General features: G+C 40.0%; 1 protein-coding gene and 1 pseudogene across 12 annotated transcripts in view; one reads left to right on the top strand and one right to left on the bottom strand.

The window, feature by feature from the left end:
• The window catches only part of TENM3 (teneurin transmembrane protein 3), a 2,746,241-nt gene that overhangs the window by 2,120,479 nt on the left and 605,120 nt on the right, over positions 1–20,642 (bottom strand). The window lies entirely within an intron of this gene.
• On the top strand, positions 6,866–7,389 carry LOC113885054 (annotated as a pseudogene).

The raw sequence follows: 20,642 nt of genomic DNA, 5'->3' as shown, positions 1-20,642 counted from the left end.
AAAGTGGGCATAATGAGAACCATTGAAAGTCTCATGTTCATTTGTCACAAAAAGTCAAGTGTAAGTACTGAAACCAAGTAGTGGTAAACTTGAAGTACTGTTGTTCAGTTGCTCAGTCGTGTCCGACTCTGTGACCCCATGGACTGCAACACTCCAGGCTTCCCTGTCCCTTACCATCTCCCAGAGTTTGCTCAAACTCATGTCCACTGAGTCGATGATGCCATCTAACCATCTAATTCTCTGTAGCCCCCTTCTCCTGAGGACAATACAATATGGGCTTGAATGGCTGGAAAATCACACATTCAGAATCCTGGAACTCGGTCTGCTTGGCTAATAATTGCCCATTCCTCAAATACTGAAGCGCAGGGTAAGCAATAGGTGGCATCATGAAGATGTTTACAAAAAATCTATTACCAGTGGACACTTGCTGAGCCTGCTGCTGGAACTAACAGAGCTCTTTTTCTCATTGTCCCATTCCTTTCTACTTGGTAGGGAAGGGAAAGATTTATAAGGACGTTTCTCAGAGTTTAAGGAAAAACGGCACTTGAGCTAATTGATTTATGGAAACCCGCCACTGTCACTTAGACACTAGCATATGGTGAGGGAAATAAACCTCAAACATGCAAACGTCACTCTGGAGAATGTATTCAGGATATGTCTCTGCCTTGAATGGCAGGGGAAGTAGGGAACATCGGGTAACTGTTGTTTAAAACAGAAGTTCCTCTATTTTACTATATATTCACGTGAAAAGAAACCTCTACACTCTCTTGATGAAATGCATACAGTTAATCTTACAGGTTAACTGGCACTCTTGCTGGGGTAAGCCGACCTGCGATCCAAACTGCCTTCTTACCTCCATCGCCTACTTTCGTGATTACTGAGTACAATACGCCTACAGTGAGATGCTACCTTTCATCTGAGAACAACAGAAAACACTTCTGAAGAAATGTATTAATGGCTTTTCCACACAGGGATTAGAAGAGCAAAGGCCTGAGATACTGCCTAACTCTTCTAGGCACGCCACCTCTTGTGACCCTTATTTGACTGGGGAAAGGCAGCTGTTGGTTACACAAATGCTTTTGTGTGATGTTTAAAGCACAGATAATACAACCTGAATATGTGCAGCAAACAATACAAGACTTTAGCTTCCCTCTTAAAAGCATGGATATAAAATGCTAAAAATAAGGATGCGCAGACCTCCCACAAACCACTCATTTGGTCTTTTTTATGTGCGTAAAGGAAAACAGAGCTGGACTCGAGCAGCATCGGCAGAGCTTTGCACAGCAGGTTGCAGGGCCTGCCTTTCTGCCCCTTTCTGTTCACACAGCCCCTCCCTGGGTAAAGACCTTTACTCCTGCCCTCTCCTTTGTAGGTTCCCCTTCCAAAAGCAAGTTACACTCTGCCCCCTTTTACCCCGAGAAAAGGCCAACTTATGACCTTCATCACATCCTTTTTTGGGTTGTGATGCTGATCAGAATTTCATACTAAGTATTTCCCCCTTTTTCCCCCATTGAAAAGCAGACATAGAGCTGAGAGGTCCAGTGTGAAGAAGATAAAGAGCTTGAGTTCCAGGGTTAGGCTGGGTTTGATATATACTTTAGCAGATACACGATTTTGGATAAGTTATCTGTTCAGGTAGTTTTAGCAACTATTACTATTGTTTTTGAATATAATTTTCCAGGCAAAGTGCACAGCTTCTGCTTGACACATTTTAAGTGGTAAGTGTCAGCTTTTTATTGATAAGAATAGTTCCTTAAAGTGTTTCCAACTGGGAGCTAACGCTGTCCCTTACTCATTCTATATATTTGATATATTTTTCCCCCCAGAATCTAGATTTCCTTTTGAATGTAACTAGATAGAACACAGAATGGAGAGAGACTGAATTAACTATAAGGTACTTCCAACCTTAATTGTTTTAGAAAGTCTCAAAATCTAAGTCAGGAGGAAGATTACCTTCACCCCCCACAGAGGACATAGAGCTTTTTCTTTTCTCAAGGCTAATTATTTTTTCATCAATATGACACTTTCAGAAACAAGTGCTCTTTAGGCAACACAGTACACTTGTTATAATCAAGTGTTCAAAAACGTGCAAGAGAAACATGAGAAAGAAGTTACCCAAGTAGGGGATTCTTTCCTAGAGAAGGTGAAGTTTGAGCTCAGTTTTGGGTAAAAGAATGTGAGCATGCAGATGGGGCAGAGACTGAAGAAGAAGGTTAATAATAGAAGACACTGCCAGCTCTGAATAAATCACTGTGTGTATGGAGGAGGTTACATGACAGGAGTGCAAAAGTAGACAGGGGCTAGGTCATAGCACACTTATTTTGTGCCCAGAGTTCACTCACTACAGGAAGTCCCCAGTTCTTGGATTTTCTCAACTGCACTATCTCCCTGTCTCCTCTGACAATGGCTTTAGAAATTATTATTTTTATTCCTCACTCTACTTTGCCTCTCCCTCACATGTCCACCATATAAAATGATCCACTAAGTAGACAGGCAGTGTGTTGTCTCAGAAGGATGTTGCAATAATGGAGAGCTTGACTGCCATGGCCAACCAAATGTATGAATGAGGTCAAGGTGCTTAAACTTTCTATGCATTTATTTCTACTAGTATACAGTGGGGATAGTTACAGTACCTCCCTCACGGGGTTACTACGAGGAATAAATGACCTAACCATGGCTCATGGCAAATATAGAGCTATTTCGTGAATTAAACAAATAATAATAAAATTATACTTCTTTCTAGGACCTGATTAAGAAAACTGCAATGAATTATACCAAGATGAACCTGAACCTGCTATCTCTAATTTCTTCTGAATTGATGTCAAAATCATTTAATATCTGCCCTGTATACATCATGCATGCAGAGCAGAATATTATAAATGATCTATCCATGAGAGCGCCTAGTTAAACTTATCCTACCAATTATGCTTTAAAAATTTCTGGCTCTTTCATCTCACCATTCAGTCAACGACTCTGTTGAAAGCCTACTAGACGCACTGGCCTTCATGGGTATGGGTAACAAGCGGCAAAGACAACAGTCCTTGCCATCAAGGGGTTGATTCTAATCAAACTGCCCCTTCATCTCTTCTTATACTCACACTATATTGATAATGCAATGCTAAGTCAAAGGGCTTTGGTGATAGTTATTATTATACTCGTATTACACAGAGCAGGAAACTAAACTGTATAAAAAAATGACTCTCCTCAACCAATCTACCTAGATGTTGTGGGTGAAGTGTAGAGGCGCTGGCAGCAGGGCTCCCCCTGACAGTGGACACTTCCCAGGGACAGTGCTGCTGGCGGTGAGAGCCCTGGGTACGGAAGGCACTGGAGATGACTGATGCCAACCGAGAAACTGCAATGACATATAATTCATCTTCAGTCGATGCATGTTTACTGAAGAACCCAAACAGGCGCTGCACTGCATTGATTACTGCTTCACTAAAACAGTGGGACACCAGCATTTATGAACACAGGCTATATTCAGTATTAATTGATAGATAATTACATGGTACCTCATGCATTACTCACCGCAGCATTATGAGGTTGAAATTATTACCCCTGCTTTCCCTGGGAGGTTCAGTCACTTGCCCAAGACCTTATAGCTGGGTGGCCCACTTGAGCAACACAACATTTCATCAAAATAATTACTTCCTAACCTGTACCCACAGCAGTATTAAGTAAGTAAAAATAAGCAGTCTCCATGATGCAAAAAAACTCAGGCTACAGAAATAGTGAAACATGACTGCTTTACAAGTTATCCAGTGTAAATTACATTAATTGAATCTATTTCGCGGACCCGCACGCTTAGTACGGCTGCCGCCAGTCGCTGGCGGCAGGGGGCAGGGTTCCATCGTTAGCGCTATCGTGTCACGCGCGGGAATTCACAACCTGTTCAAGGATCTGGTCTCTTTTAAAGATGATATCAGGTAGTAACAAACGGCAGTCACAGTAGCCTAACAGACTGGCTCATCTGGACTCTGAGATCTCAACATGCTTCTTTTTTTTTCCCCCTATCCTAATCATGTTGACATTTGTTTCAGAGATTACAGAAAGAGAAATGGAAAACAGCATCTGAACCAGGAAAGGAACCTCGAAACAGCTGCTAGCCACCCAGCAGCTGTCGTACAAGGATCCGAGAGCACGGTTCGCCTCTCCCCCATCACCAGATGCCATTCCTTTAAATAGCAAGTGATAGGGGAGATGCTGAGGCAACAACGAGTATCTTCGTGGTTGGGCAAACGTCATCACTGCTCACAGGGCTCGCATCTCAGAGAAACGGGGTGAAATTATACCAAGCATCCTGACATACCCTTCACTGTGGATCTCTCCCCATTTTTGTGCAAAGGCTGACAGCTACCTCTGGAAAACAGGGGGCAAGGAGGTAGATGCTAATCTGATTTATATCCTAAAAGGAGAGGCATCTGTTACTCTTTCATTCAACCTGCACTGAAGCAGCTAGTGGTGTAACAAAGCCAAGCACAGGAAACTAGTTTGGCTTTGTGTGCGGTTACTAATTCGGCAGACTGCAAATTTTCCATAAAGACTTATTTACATCTCACTAACCACTAGGTTCACACCTGGGGTGGGCAACACCTGGCAGTGTGCTTAATGAGTTCACCACTGTTTCCAAAGAAAATGCTGACATTAATAATTGTAATGTTACATTTATTGCGAGAAAAGTACAAACATAAATGCGGTGGATTAGTAAAGGTCACTGCAATCTAACTCCTTTCGGTGCTAATGCAGCTTGACAGTATTTGCACGCCAGGAAGGAGAAGGGGGGAAAAGCCTCCTGTGATAACGAGATCTTTTATGGCACTGCCTGATTGCATAAAGGCACCTGCTCAGGTGATTTTGCCCTCAACGATGCTGTTGGCATTTTCCAAAATGGCACCTGAGTTTCTGTCATACTCTATCTGATTTGTCACTAAATTCTACTGATGATTTTCTCCATATTTCTCAAGTCGGTCCCTTAATTTCCATTTTATGGTCTGCCACAATCCTGGACTGACCTGACTGAACGAATTACTGCAACTGGATCCAATAGAGTGAACTAAAGAAGAAAAACGTGACCAACTGTGCATGACACTGTGACTAACCCTGAAACCCATGAGTGATTTTTGGATGCCAGTTAGGCACCCAGCCCAGGGCTTGTTGATGAGACAGCAGGTATTTTTTACTCCCCAAAAGCTGATGATTTAATTAAGGAGACAAAAAGCCCTATACTAATAATGAGGACTGATGCTGAGGCTGAAACTCCAATACTTTGGCCACCTGATGCGAAGAACTGACTCCTTTGAAAAGACCCTGATGCTGGGAAAGATTGAGGGCAGGAGGAGAAGGGGATGACATGGTTGGATGGCATCACCGACTCAATGGACATGAGTTTGAGTAAACTCCAGGAGTTGGTGATGGACAGGGAGGCCTGGCGTGCTGTAGTCCATGGGGTCACAAAGAGTCGGACATGACTGAGCGACTGAACTGAACTGAACTGAATAATGAGGAAGGGCAGTGCTTGCTAGCTATGACATAAATCACTTGGATGATCTGTAACAGGTGAATTCAGAGCAGAGTGAGGTTATCCTGAGTTTTTACTCATGTTTTGAATTTCTTAAATCCCTTAATCCTCAATCTCAGTTTTTGTTCCGATAAAGCAAACATAGTTTACATTCCCACAAACAACTCACCCTCTCGCACATCCTGGGATAATACACACTGCAAGTGATACACCCCTTCTTGAATACTGTCTTTACTTTAGCAAGCCACGCCTTCACTTTCATCTTAAAGCTGCCTCTTATCCTCAGAGACGCTTATGCCTCCTTACCCAGTTGCAGTCCTTTAAATTCACTCCAGGAACACTGTGCATTTTATATTGTGCATTTTATATTATCTTCTACAGAATGAGTTCTGTAGAACTCTTAAACTTTGTAACTGTTTTTATTAATGTAATAAAGGTAAGTATGCTGGGGCCAAGTCTGAGCGTGTCTGTCCTCGTGTATGAAGCCATGGGCAGGAAAACCTTACTGAACCGTTCTCCCTCAGCACCTCACGCAGCTGTGTCCCCATGGGTGGGGTGTGCACTCAGCGTCAGCGGTGGCCCCCCCACCCCGACTCAGCAGGGTGACGGGTGCATGCGGGTGCATGCCTGTGGAGATGCAATGCTGGCTTTTGGCAGGAAAACTCCCCACTCTGCGCCCATGGGGCTACTCCTGCTCCACCCACGGTCTTCATGTTAAAGCCATGCGTCCTTTGGCAAAATATGTCTAGAGAAAAGCTTCTTTCAGGATAATCAAGAATAACCCCACAACATTCCATTTGAGAGTTTCACACTTTGTCCCCGCAAATTCCTGTACTGTTGGTCAGATGCTGGAGGCAACTGCTTTTTCTCATTACACCCCCTGTGTTAGGCCAGCAGCCCCAGCGTCTCACATCTCATGAGATCAGTGGGCTAGTAGACATATGTGGAATTCACAGAGGGGTCTTCCCGGAAGCTCCTCACAGCACCCTCCTTCTCTGGGGAGCAGGCTATTGGTGGTTTCACAAATACCAAATAAGTTTCAAAAAATGTTATATACAAACATATGTATAAATGATATGGATGTTGTAGGGGGTGGGTACACACTTTTTACAGAGTATACCAGAAACAGCCCCTTCTTTTTCTGGGATGTGCGAGAAATGGATTATTACATACCTGAAATCCCAATGGTTACCCAGAGTTGACGCTTCTAACCTTTAAGAGCCCTCGCCACTTACTCATCACTCCATGCTGTTCTTTGTAAGAGTCCAACAGGTTGGGTGACAATTCCAAATTAAAAACCTCCTTAGGGCTTTTCCGGTAAGCGGCCTGATGTGACCCCTAAAAATGGTGTGCTAGTCACTTGACCCAGAAAACCCCACAAAATCATGTAAATCAAGAGGTTCAAATCTTTGTGTTCACTTTAAGAACATTCGTGAAACTGCCCAGGCCATAAAGGGTATGCATATCCGAAAAGCCACCAAGTATCTGAAGGATGTTACTTTAAAGAAGCAATGTGTGCCATTCCGTCCTTACAAAAGTGGAGTTGGTAGGTGTGCAAAGGCCAAGCAGTGGGGCTGGATGCAGGGTCGGTGGCCCAAAACCAGTCCTGAATTTTTACTACACAGGCTCAAAAATGCAGAGACTGATGTTGAACTTAAGGGCTTAGATGTGAACAAAGCCCCCAGGATGTGGTGCAGGACTTAACAGAGCTCATGGTCAGATCAACCCTTATATGAGCTCTCCCTGCCACATTGAGAGGATCCTTACTGAAAAAGAACAGATTGTTCCTAAACCAGAAGAGGAAGTTGCACAGAAGAAAAAGATCCCAGAAGAAACTGAAGAAACAAAAACTTATGGCCCGGGAATAAATGCCGCAAAAAATAAATGCAAATAAAAGTAAAAATAAATGAATAAAAACTTCCTTAGGAAACTGCAGTCCTAAGCTACAACCTTGAATTTCTTCTCACACAAAAGTACAACTGATTTGTTTTTTAACTATCTCTTTCATTCTATGCCATTACAGAGGATCTTTCTTGTCCTTTTACTTGTCCAAGGTCCTCTGCTACCTTTCATACTATGCTGGATATATGCCCAATAATTACACTCCTGGCCATTTATCCAAAGAAAATCATAATTCAAAAAGATACATGACCCTCAATGTTCATAGCAGCACTATTAACAATAGCTAAGACAGGGAAACAATCTAAATGTCTATAAACAGATGAATGGATAAAGAAGATGTGGTACAAATATACAATGGAATACAACTCAATCATAAAAAAGAACAAAATAATGCCATTTTCAGCAACATGGATGACCTGGAGACTGTCATACTGAGTGAAGCAAGTCAGACAGAAAAAGACAAATATCATATGATATTGCTTATATGTGGAATTTAAAAAATGGTACAAATGATCCTATTTACAAAACAGAGGTAGAGTCAGAGATGTAGAAAACAAACTTACAGTTACCAAGGGGATAACTGGGGGAGGGATAAATTGGGAGACTGACACTGGCATACACACACTACAATACATATAAATTAGGTAATTAATAAGAAAATCACTGCAGATGGTGACTGCAGCCATGAAATTAAAAGACACTTACTCTTTGGAAGGAAAGTTATGACCAACCTAGATAGCATATTCAAAAGCAGAGACATTCCTTTGCCAACAAAGGTCCGTCTAGTCAAGGCTATGGTTTTTCCAGTGGTCATGTATGGATGTGAGAGTTGGACTGTGAAGAAAGCTGAGCACCGAAGAATTGATGCTTTTGAACTGTGTTGTTGGAGAAGACTCTTAAGAGTCCTTTGGACTGCAAAGAGATCCAAGCAGTCCATTCTAAAGGAGATCAGTCCTGGGTGTTCTTTGGAGGACTGATGCTAAAGCTGAAACTCCAGTACTTTGGCCACCTCATGCAAAGAGTTGACTCATTGGAAAAGACCCTGATGCTGGGAGGGATTGGGGGCAGGAGGAGAAGGGGACAACAGAGGATGAGATGGCTGGATGGCATCACTGACTTGATGGACATGAGTTTGGGTGAACTCCGGGAGTTGGTGATGGACAGGGAGGCCTGGCGTGCTGTGATTCATGGGGTCACAAAGAGTCAGACATGACTGAACGACTGAACCGAATAAGGACTGACTGTATATCACAGTGAATTCTACTACTCTGTAATGGCCTATATGGGAATAGGATCTAAAACAGAGTGAATATATATACACATATATCTGATTCACTTTGCTGTACAGCAGAAAGTAATATAACATGGTAAGTCAACTATACTCCAGTAAAAATTAATTTTAAAAAGTACAATTTGAAGTTCACATTTGAGTGTAAAGGATTTAAATGTAATTTCCTTAAATCTGTAATGTCTCAGGATGTAATAAATCAAAGTTTGACAACTACTGATTTAGAATTTAGGATTAAGAGAAACTGGATCTTTGTGGCCTTGTTATTATGCATAGAAAATCACCAGCACTGAGTAAATATGATTAGCTATAATAACCCAAGAATTTGTACAAACTACCTTAAAGTTTATATTTTGCCACAATTGGGTTATAGAAAGCATGAGGTTAATTCACTTTTTAATAACATTTCCAAGCCATTATAGAATAACCATAACCAGTGGGCATTAATTTTTAACAAGGTATCTATAGTCACCTATTTATCATTTATAACATGGATGGCAAAAGCATTATCAAACATTTATTAAGCATTTATAAATAATTTTATCCTACTTCTAGCATGTATTATAAATATATTATTAATTCTTTATAAATTATTGATAAGACATCCCTGAAACTGAAAATGAGGGTAACATTTATTATGTAAATGACATTTTATCACCCTTGAAATCTCCATCCTAGGCTGATGATATGTTATCAATAGAAGCCATGGGCAGGGGTGAGGAAATAATACTTCTTGTGGAAACATATATAAGTTAGCACTTGACAAGGATGATACATGTAATATAAACTTCATTGAACCGGCTTTCTAAGATTTCAAACCAGATTTCAAAGCAAAAATTCTATTACCTGACCAGGTTCTTTGAGAGAGAATTGGGCGCTTTCTGATCACTAATACTGAATAGACACACGGGTTAATATATTAAGTCTTTCATCTATTTGGCTTATGCCATGTAGCCACTCAAGAGAAAATATTCATTGCACTAAAATGGTAAAACAATGCATGGTAAACCTTCCGAGCCACGTGATTATTACTAGAACATAAAAGAAGCAGTACACTTTTAGGACACTACAGAAATACTTAAGATACTTGCGGCACTGACTCAATATTCTTCCTCTTAGGCTATAGGGTAAGTGTCACAGTGGCCCCATGAAAAAAAAGCATGACATCTTCTTAGATCTAAGTCAGTGTGCTTTACTAGAAGGTGAGATTGGAGACACAGGCCACGAAGTTGCCAAACAGGATAGAAAAGTCATCAGAACCAAAGTTAAAATAGTAGCTGAGTTCTAAAATGACTTTCATGTTCTCTGACCACTTGAAGGCCCTTTAGACTGCGTTTCCTTGCCTATTTCCTATTTCGTGGATTCCCAGAGAGTTGTTCAAAAACTCAGAGTTAGCAGAAACCTCTGTGCAATCCAGAAACACAAGATAAAGCAAGTCCATGCCCTCAACATTTAAAAATCTTAAATGTTAAAGATTCTTATCAGAGCAAAAACAATTCATTATGTGAGTCAGGATTCATTTTAAGAGAAAACATTTATTTTCATGACTTTCATTAAGCACACTTTTTCTGGAAATTTTAAAATGTGCTTTCTAGTTGTTGATCTATTTCTGTAAATAAGCTTTAGCTTCACACTTCTGGTGCATTATTGTCCTCATCCATTTTACGGAGAAGTTGGGAGAATATGTAGAATGATCCAAGATCTTTGGAGTAAACATGATGAGAAAAACTAACCCCGAGACCTCAAAAAGTTGCCATGTAACACTGAGAGTAATACTGCTCATTATGTAATGATATATCCCAAAATGCCAGCAAAAGTTTAGAAATAGAAGTCTCTCAGAATATGGCTGCATAAAAATTAAGTTGCTTTTGCTTCCACATTCAAGATTTTAAAGTATTCTTTAAGATACCGTCACGGTGGTGTTGCTTCTAAGTTTTTACCTGATTTTACCTAGACTTTTGTTTGTTTGTTTTTGTAATTGGGGGTGGGGAGGGGGGCCTTGTGGAGCTGATGAAGTGCTAGGTCCATCCTCTTTTCCTCCACTCCACACACACGCAACCAGCCACTTCTCAGTGTTGTTGCTGCTTGAATAGTGGATGGCATTTGAGGAGTAAATGAGTACCACCTAAAGAGGGCGGCAGGCACTCCTGTGTGCAATTCACCAATATGTACAGCACGTGTTCCGCCACCCTGGTGACTGTCCCTCATCTCTACTTGGGTCACATCAAGTGAACTGTCACAGTCTGAGCCCCAGTGAGTGATCAGGGCAGTTGATTCAGGTGGCTGAAAGAGGAATCAGACATAGTCTGACATGGAGAAGCCACCTTCCACTTTGCAAACAGTTTGTGCAGAGGATGCTAGAAGACTTGGTTCTATCCCTGGGATGTTTCCTAAGTCACCTAGTCTAATTGAGGTTGGGCCGCATCCTCTCTACCACGACACCACTTCAAACTCATGCCCGAACGTCAGAAACACGTGGTCTTTAAGATCCATGACCAACCCTCCCTTTCTTGTCCTTTCCAAGTAAACATGAGTAACATTAAATTGTCCTTTGCAAGTTCAGTTCAGTTTAGTTATTTGCAAGTAAATATAGTGAATAGTCGGAGAAGGCAATGGCACCCTACTCCAGTACTCTTGCCTGGAAAATCCCATGGACGGAGGAGCCTGGTAGGCTGCAGTCCGTGGGGTCGCTAAGAGTCGGACACGACTGAGCGACTCCACTTTCACTTTTCACTTTCATGCATTGGAGAAGGAAATGGCAACCCACTCCAGTGTTCTTGCCTGGAGAATCCCAGGGACGGGGGAGCCTGGTGGGCTGCCGTCTATGGGGTCGCACAGAGTCGGACACGACAGAAGTGACTTAGCAGCATAGCAGCATAGTGAATAGTGAAGTCGCTCAGTCGTGTCTGACTCTGTGCGACCCCATGGACAGTAGCCAACCAGGCTCCTCTGTCTATGGGATTTTCCAGGCAAGAATACTGGAATGGGTTGCAAGTAATGTTAAATTATGATAAATTTGAAAAACTCAAGACCAGCAAGAAGGAAAGTGTGAAGAGACCAAACAAACTCCTGCTGAAAATAGGAGGCATTGAAGAAGATGGACAAGTTGGGACGGAGGTAAAGCCTTCCTGTTTTCCACCCAGGGTAAGCATCTGTTTTGGGAAACCCAACCTGGAAACTATTGTGTAGTGTCTGCTTGCTCATTCGAGGCTATGGCCATCTTGTCAAGTAAATCAAGCCTGTCCTGTGTGGGCTCCTTCCTCTGAGCTGTGTTCAGTGATGTCGCCACTCGAACCTTGCACACTTTGTCATCTTGTTCACCTGTTCCCACTTAGGTCTGCCCACTCTGCTCAAGAGTTCCTAGAAATTTAACTCTCCTTTGAGCTCCTGCAAAATATTTACCTTCATCTCCCAAACATGTAGCCACAAATTAGGTTTATAAATAAATATAAAATACCAACTCTGCTTTTCCTTTTTCTTCAAGAGTAAAAGCCTTTGAAAGGTTTTTTTTTTTTTTTTTTTTTTTTTAAGAACCAAATTTTTAGGTCTTAAAACAGAAACTTCACCTACTGTTGGAAGTTTTTAATATGGTAAGTTAGAACTTCGCAAAAAGGACATATCATTTTACATTTTAAAGAGTTGGTCACTGTGCATGTGATACAGCATCTTACTATGCTTGCAATGGGTTTTGAGTTGAATTTGTAAGTTCTGTGGGAAGCAGCTCTGCTGCAGTACCTGTTCAGTTCAGTCACTCAGTTGCGTCCGACTCTTTGTGACCCCAAGGATCGCAGTACCTGTAGGGATGGTTTAACAGTGTCATGTGCGAAAGAACAAAAGAAATATTTTGATCTTGGTTATTTACAAAGGTGTTATAATCATTACATAATAAAATAAAACTATATCCTTGTTTCAAATGATACACTATTCCCATAAGACTAAATTGTGGTACCACATCCTTGAGACTGAAGACACAGTACCAAGACACACAGATGTCAAATGAATTTCAACTCCAAGTTTCACAATTATTGCAGAAGATCCTCCATACATGAACGTGACAGGAAGTCACTGATCCTATTCAAATTTTTGGAGAAGTGTTTGGAAATTTATGTGTTAATACTTTTCCCAAACAGCCTTATAAATCTGACTTATTGTTTTCTCAATTTTCTTTATGAAGGGATTTTAGTATATTTTCTTTCAGTATTCAAACTTATTATATATCACAGTGAATATACCTATATTATTTGTCCTTAAAAAGTCTGGAAAATTTTAGATAGTTCAAAAGATAACTTCAGGGCTGTGAAACCCTGTATTGAACTGAGAAAAATCAAAGCTATTCAAACCTACGTTATAGTCTTTCCTTATTTCCAAGCCAGAGAAAATACAAAAAATTTTCATTTCATTTGACTCTGCATTGCATTATTGTCTTCACAAGTTGGTCTATGTATGTTTTGATGTGGGGTAGTTGATATGTAGGAGAAGGCAATGGCACCCCACTCCAGTACTCTTGCCTGGAAAATCTCATGGATGGAGGAGCCTGGAAGGCTGCAGTCCATGGGGTCGCTGAGGGTCGGACGCGACTGAGCGACTTCACTTTCATTTTTCACTTTCATCCATTGGAGAAGGAAATGGCAACCCACTCCAGTGTTCTTGCCTGGAGAACCCCAGGGACGGGGGAGCCTGGTGGGCTGCCGTCCATTGGGTCGCACAGAGTCGGACACGACTGAAGCGACTTAGCAGCAGCAGCAGTTGATATGGACAATAGTTCCAACATTATAAGAGCAAGCAGATGTTGAAGTAAATGCTTTAAATTCCAGTATAAAAGTCGTATGTTTTCTTAAGGTTGTGCAATAAAGGTTAATCTTTGTATCTCATAAGGATAATACAGTCTTGAAATGAGTCAGAGCAGGCACAAAAGTAAAGGAAGTGCATCATAAATATATGAGGGGAGACCAGTAACACTAATTAACCTGGGAGAATGCAGTCAGATTATACTTATGAAGATTTACATCATTTAAACGCTGGCAGATAGATGGCAAAGGTCATCTAATCAATGTAGATAAATAATGGAAGTCTTTAGAAAAAGCCGAAATGTGACAAGCAAGAGGGTGGTCATGTCATTCAATTGGGGAATTTAAATATTGAAAGTCAATTCTTTGGGCATTAAATTAAAACAGCTCAAATTATGAAAGATGGAGACAGAAGAAAATCTATGCATTCCTTTATGTTGCACTCCAGGATTCCCTGGGACCTAACTTGTTCTCTATGGAGAAATGATGCATTCTGATTTGTCTATTATCTCAGTCATACCCTTACAAATCCAGTAAGAATGTCAACAAGAGTGAAGATTGGTAGTCCCATATCCAGTCTCCTGCCTCCCCAGGAATAGCGGTTGTATTAATAAAACGTAGAACTGTATGCTCTATCGGACACTCTTACCCTTCCAAGATGTGCCTGCCTCCTCAACGCATGGCTTAAAGCCTGATGCATGAGTTTAATCATGACTGTTCTTTCTCACAGGAGTTCAAAAGATGTTCTGATACAATCTATCTCAAAAGTAACCAGGTTGAGACAATGAAAACAGGTCAGGATGAACATTAGCAGAAGAGCGGGAATTTCAGAACACGTCTGAGGTTTTTATCTCTTTTGCCAACAGTGGGCACTGAAGCACAGATGAAGCCACATGCCCTGAGGAGACTTACTAGAATTACACACCTGATAGGAATTTGCTACACTCCTCCTATCCCTAGAGTAGGAGGTGGCAACCCACTCCAGTATCCTTGCCTGGAGGATCCCCACACACAGAGGAGCCTGGCAGGCTACAGCTCATGGGGTCAGAAAGTGTCGGACGGGACAACTGAACAAGTCCTCCTGTGTCATCATTTCCACCTATTGGGAAAAACAAAACAAAACAACTGGGGGAAAACCCTATAAGATAAACAATGAAGTTTGAGAAGTTATAAAGCCTAGCAGATGAATATTTTGAAGGTCAGTAAGGAAAAGTTTTTCTACGGTTGATCAGTTTTTGTTTTGTTTGCAGACACTCATCGAATTATTATGAAACCAAGGTAGTCTGGCACTATTGACCCATGCTGCTACTGCTGCTAAGTCGCTTCAGTCGTGTCCGATTCTGTGCGACCCCATAGACGGCAGCCCACCAGGCTCCCCCATCCCTGGGATTCTCCAGGCAAGAACGCTGGAGTGGGTTGCCATTTCCTTCTCCAGTGCATGAAAGTGAGAAGTGAAATTGAAGTCGCTCAGTCGTGTCCGACTCTCAGTGACCCCATGGACTGCAGCCTACCAGGCTCCTCCGTCCATGGGATTTTCCAGGCAAGAGTACTGGACTGGGGTGCCACTGCCTTCTCCAACACTGACCCATAAGTCATCCTAAATATATTCTCATCAGTCCCACAAAATATGACATTCAGCTGCTGGTCCCTGTCTTTTCCTACACTTTCTCCCCTTCAGTGGGGCTTCTACTCTGAGTCAGCATTCCCCAGACCTCACAGGATAGGGTGGTGTGAGGCATGGCCCTCAGCATGGAGAATTTCTGGGTGAGACTGAGGAAAGGAAGTAGGCTTGGGCTCTTTCCTCTATAAGAAGCTGTACATGTGAGCTCCTCTTCGGTCTCCTGCAAGGGGAGGAACTAAGAGTGGTTCTTTCAAGTTTTCTTTAGATCAGCTTCTCTAGAAAGAACCAGACCAAGATTGAAGAAGCAGCTGAATAAATAAAGCTTAGAGTGTTCACATGCAAAACAAGTTTAGTCAGATGTATACCTCTCTGGGCTTGATTTTTATTTTCTTTTATTTTAGTATGACAAGAAAAGTCATGAGAAGCAGAAAATAATGCTAATGAGTTGTTTTTTTTTAAACCCTCTGAATTACAGATAACTGTACCTTGGATGTTAAAGAAGGTGATAAAAGCCTGAAACATGGAAGTCTTCCAAAAATATATGAAATGGGGTATTACAAGTTTCTCTGCAAAGAAATGTGAGACTATATCAGTTGTTAACAAATTAGTATATTTCTAGGATAGAATTTATAATAATCTACACAAATTATTCAGAACCATACAAAAAGTATAACTATATAAAATGCACCCTTCTAAACATAATTATTCCCAAAAAGTCTAATGGAGGAAATATTTTACATGAATACATTAAGTGATTCAAACACTGATGCCCTTGATAATACTCTGAGATTTGGATCATATATGGTCATTTATCCTTCAAAATAATCAGACAAATTTAAGCTTTATATTTGTTTGGAATGAATTTTCAAAACACTGTCATCTCTTTTTTTTTTTCATTTTTCATATCCTCATAAGAACATTTTCCTATTGATCATTAAAAAAAAAAAAAAACTATATGGTAACTTGTACTATCATGTTGAAAATATAGTTAAATGTTTTATTTGAAAAATACAAACGTAAGTGGACATTTCAGAGTTTGATACACGGATTAAGTCCTTTAGCCCAGACATGCTTGTCCTGTGAATAAAGGAGACAGGATTATCAGGAGGCAGGAGGGGTTTAGAAACAGCACTGCAGCCTGAAGCCCTCCTGGTTGGGAAGAAACCGTGAAAAAACATAAGTACGTGACTCTACCGCCACCTAGTGGTGTCAACAATCAGCCTTCTAATAAAGATGGACGACTTCCAGGTCCGTGGCAATTTTATAAAGGAATGTTTCCTTTGTAAAAGAAAGAAAGAATTTTACACCAGCTGGCTGAAAAGGCCTAATAAGACCTGCTATTTCTCCTCTATGCATTCCTTCGCCAAGGCTTTATGATTCTTACTGATAAAAACCTCAAGTGTCTGCAGAAAAGCCCTGCAAACTCAGCATAAATATCCACAAGCTTCAAGAGTCTTTGAATAAAAATGTTGTTACTTCTTATTGCTTTGAAGCAGTCTCTCCTTTATAAAGTCAGCTTCAGAATGAAATCCCTCTTTTCCTTTTCAAGCTGGAAACCACAACAAGAAAAAAAAAAATATCCTACCGGAGAGAATATTTCAAGTCTGTCTTGCTTGCCCTCAACTGCCAGCCTTCTAGGAATAAAATCATCCAACTAGTGATCGATCCAAGATGCAAACTGGTGAAAAGCACGCTTTCTAATACTGACATCTCTATTATAGGCAGAGATGATACCAGATTGTGTCTGCAGACTCAGGTCATTTTTAAATGCCTGAGGAAGAAAATGTCTTGCTAGGCATCAAATTTTCCTTTGAGAGGGAGTTAAAAGAACTATTGCTATTTACTCATTGTGGTTGTATTTGGGGGGACATTATTATTACCAGGCATTAAACTGCAGAGAGGAAAAAAGCTGCCAACAACATTTCAAGGGAAAGGACCATGATAAAAAATAAATAGCAGGTACAGAGTTCACGATGCCTAATGTAAACTTCAGAACAAGTCCATACATCACATTTCCTGAGTATATTTTTCAAGAAACACAGGGCCAGGAAGTAAAAGTCTTCCCTAAAGCAGCATTTGGTAGATTGGCCAAGGATGTCATTTGAACATTCAAGTTCAGAGAAAGGTTTTACCAATGTGTCAAAACTTAAGGGCCAAAGAAACATCTATTTTTTTTTTTTCAAAAAATATCTTCCAAATAACTGAGTACATATCTAGACGACAATGTTTGAATGATACAAGACATTCGTCTCACTCCATACACATCTCTTTTTTTTATCTCCCATGGGAACATTCTGTTGAAAAGTCTGTTTACAGTCATCTAATGCAATGGCACCCCACTCCAGTACTCTTGCCTGGAAAATCCCATGGACAGAGGAGCCTGGTAGGCTGCAGTCCATGGGGTCGCGAAGAGTCAGACACGACTGAAGCGACTTAGCAGCAGTAGCAGCAGCAATGTAATCCCTAACTTTCTCGATGTGGCAATAAGACCACAGAAGTAAAAGTAGGCAGGAATGAACTAGGGTCCAAGTCTCTCAATCCAGCTAACCCACTTCACCCTACTATATCCTGTAGTTTCTCTGTAGAAGTCTAATGTATATTACAGGTTTTTAAGGCATGGATAGTAATCTCATCCGTCTGCAATCAACCTATACAGCATATAGTATTTCTGAGTACTTGGAAGCTGCAGTATTCATTATTGCACTACACTATTTTAATAAGTATAAAAGCAATGTGTATTCACTTTAAAGTCATGGCATCTATGAAGTGAAAGGTTTTCACAGCAATGAGCAATTAGTTAAATATCACACATGGAAGCAAAACAGCCGTTTATAGACATCTGCTGCTCAGTGCTTTAATTACTTACATTGAGACTTGTTTCAGACCACTGAAGACAGGGCTATCTAAAAATCCCCAGGCAATTAAGGGCAAAGCATGCTCAAACATGAGCAGCTCCTGAAGAAATAAATTGAAAGACCAGGTTTTATCTATAATGTTATTAGGTAGATAAATCACTGGGAAGAATAAACCATGGCAGCGTGGGGGGTGGGGGGCAGAAATAAAGCACAAACTGAGATTAGTCCTGTAAAACTCTCCTTGGAGAATATGCAATTTTCCCCACAAAATCAATATCAGGTCAGTTGAAGATAAATTACAGGAGAAATCAAAAGTGGACACTTCATGAGCAAGTAATAATAGTATTGTTTCCTTCATTACATAGTACGACCTGATCACAAAGAAGTAGGGGGAGGGGTGGTTTCTATTTGTTAGCTGTTTTCTCACTAAATGTCACCTGACTTTTGTAGACACTGACATCAGAATGGCACTGGATTGAGTTTTTTTTTAAAATAAATCTCAAAATTTCCCCTGACTAAAAATGAGAATTGTTATTTTGATATGTTCTATTTTCTCCAGTTGAAATACTCAGATCATATACTATTCATATTGAAATTCATAGAACCTTTAAAAATTTCTAGTGGATATATAAATAAAAATATTTTAAAAATTTAAAAATATTCTATTTCCTCTTCATTGTAAAGTATATTAAAAATAATCAAACCAACTATCCATAACTCTACCTACAATGCAATGAAATAGCCTCTATGTACAAATACATAAAATAATATACCTACATAATGAATGTACTGCTTGTGACAGGAGCCAGTCCAGAAATGAATTAAAGTAAGATTGAGGTGATGAAAGATTTTAATATGCAGTGATTATGATAACATCCTATTTTAGTGTATGATACTAACATTAACATGTCTTTGAAACTACTTCTTTTATAGAAAGAGTTTGATATATACTATGGTATTGATACAGACTCTTAAATGCATTCTTCTGAATGAGTATTATTAACACAGTATTCGCAGGCACTGAACGGGAAAGGCTGTCCAGCAAATTTTGACCTGAGCCATGAAAAATATCATATATAGTTTGGTTGTATGCACTTTTTCATTATCAAGAACAATCAACAATTTTAGAAGTGAAAACACACATCAAGAAAATCTTAAAGATATGAAGATGTCACAATTTATTGATTTCCCCTATTTTTAAAAAAATATATGTGAATTAAGTAAAATCATGGAAATGCATAAAGCTGGTCCTAGAAGTGGCCTCAGAGTCTGTTTAATTTAATTTATAAATGGAAAAGAGGGAGGCAAGGGGAACATTTATAGTAACATTTCTGTAGACATGAATGCCTAGATTTATCTTTTGGCTTCAAAGTCTGGGATAAATGCTTCATCTGGGCTATGAACTTGCAAAAGAAAGTCAAGATGTAAAATTTCTAAAATGATTTCTGATTGTCTAGTGGTTATTAGTTTGCTCAATATTGCTAGAAAGCATCAGATACAGATTTGAGACGGCTCATCTCATCTATACATATTGACCTTTTTTTTTTTTGAGAACATGGACTAACTCTTAGAGCCTTCTGGATGGAGAACAGAACATACAAGCACAGAGCTAGATTGAGAAAAGTGGGTCACATTCGACTAGGACAGGACTTATGATGTTGAATCTAATTAAAGTGATCCTATTCTTTTCAGAGAATGAACAGATGTCCAAAAGAGGGTTCACTGAATAGATCTGAATGCCACGGCACCCTTCTTAGCGTGGAAGGTGACCTGCAATTGAGAACCAATATGCTTGACGGATGAGAACAAGTAGATACATTTTGAATTGAATAATGATGAATACACATTTTCTATCATTTGCTCTCACATGATTTAAGCAGTTAGATGACAAACCCTTTTTACAATCTGTATATACCATTAGATCATTGTTTTATACCCATCAGTGGGATAGACAGATAATACATTTGAGGAGTATAGTCTTACAAGGAGCAAGTGAGAGCCATAAACATTAAAAAGGGCAGAGGTTTATATAGGGGATTGGGGTATAAGCACAAGAAGATAAGAGCTCAGAATAACTAGTGGTGTTTCTATGGGATTAAACTTTTTTTTAGATCCTTAGTAGTAGGACAAGAGAAATATCCAGTTTCTTTTTCTGGTGAAAAGTAAAATATAGCATGCTGAATAATTAAAAATTATTAAAAATTTAAGAACTGAAAGTCATATAAATACACAAAATCAGGACGTGGGAAGAAATGGCTTGCAAAGAATAGATGAATATATTTGGTGTTAATACTAAGTGTTCATCATGTAAGAAACGAGTTGCCAGTCCAGGTTCGATCCACGATACTGGATGCTTGGGGCTAGTGCACTGGGACGACCCAGAGGGATGGTATGGGGAGGGAGGAGGGAGGAGGGTTCAGGATGGGGAACACATGTATACCTGTGGTGGATTCATTTTGATATTTGTCAAAACTAATACAATTATGTAAAGTTTAAAAATAAAATAAAATTTAAAAAATAAAAAAAAATAAAAAAAAAAATAAGTGTTCATCCTTTAAAGAAGGATAGAAAAAAATAAAACAAAACACCGTGAAAGAAGGAAAGGGAAGGCAAAGTTGCAGGGTTTCAAGTCTTGCAAGGATATTGAAGCCCGATATTCACTGAACAT

Source organism: Bos indicus x Bos taurus, chromosome 27, assembly GCF_003369695.1.
Source record: "Bos indicus x Bos taurus breed Angus x Brahman F1 hybrid chromosome 27, Bos_hybrid_MaternalHap_v2.0, whole genome shotgun sequence".
Taxonomy (NCBI): Eukaryota; Metazoa; Chordata; class Mammalia; order Artiodactyla; family Bovidae; genus Bos; species Bos indicus x Bos taurus.
This window is presented reverse-complemented; position numbering and strand designations above follow the sequence as displayed.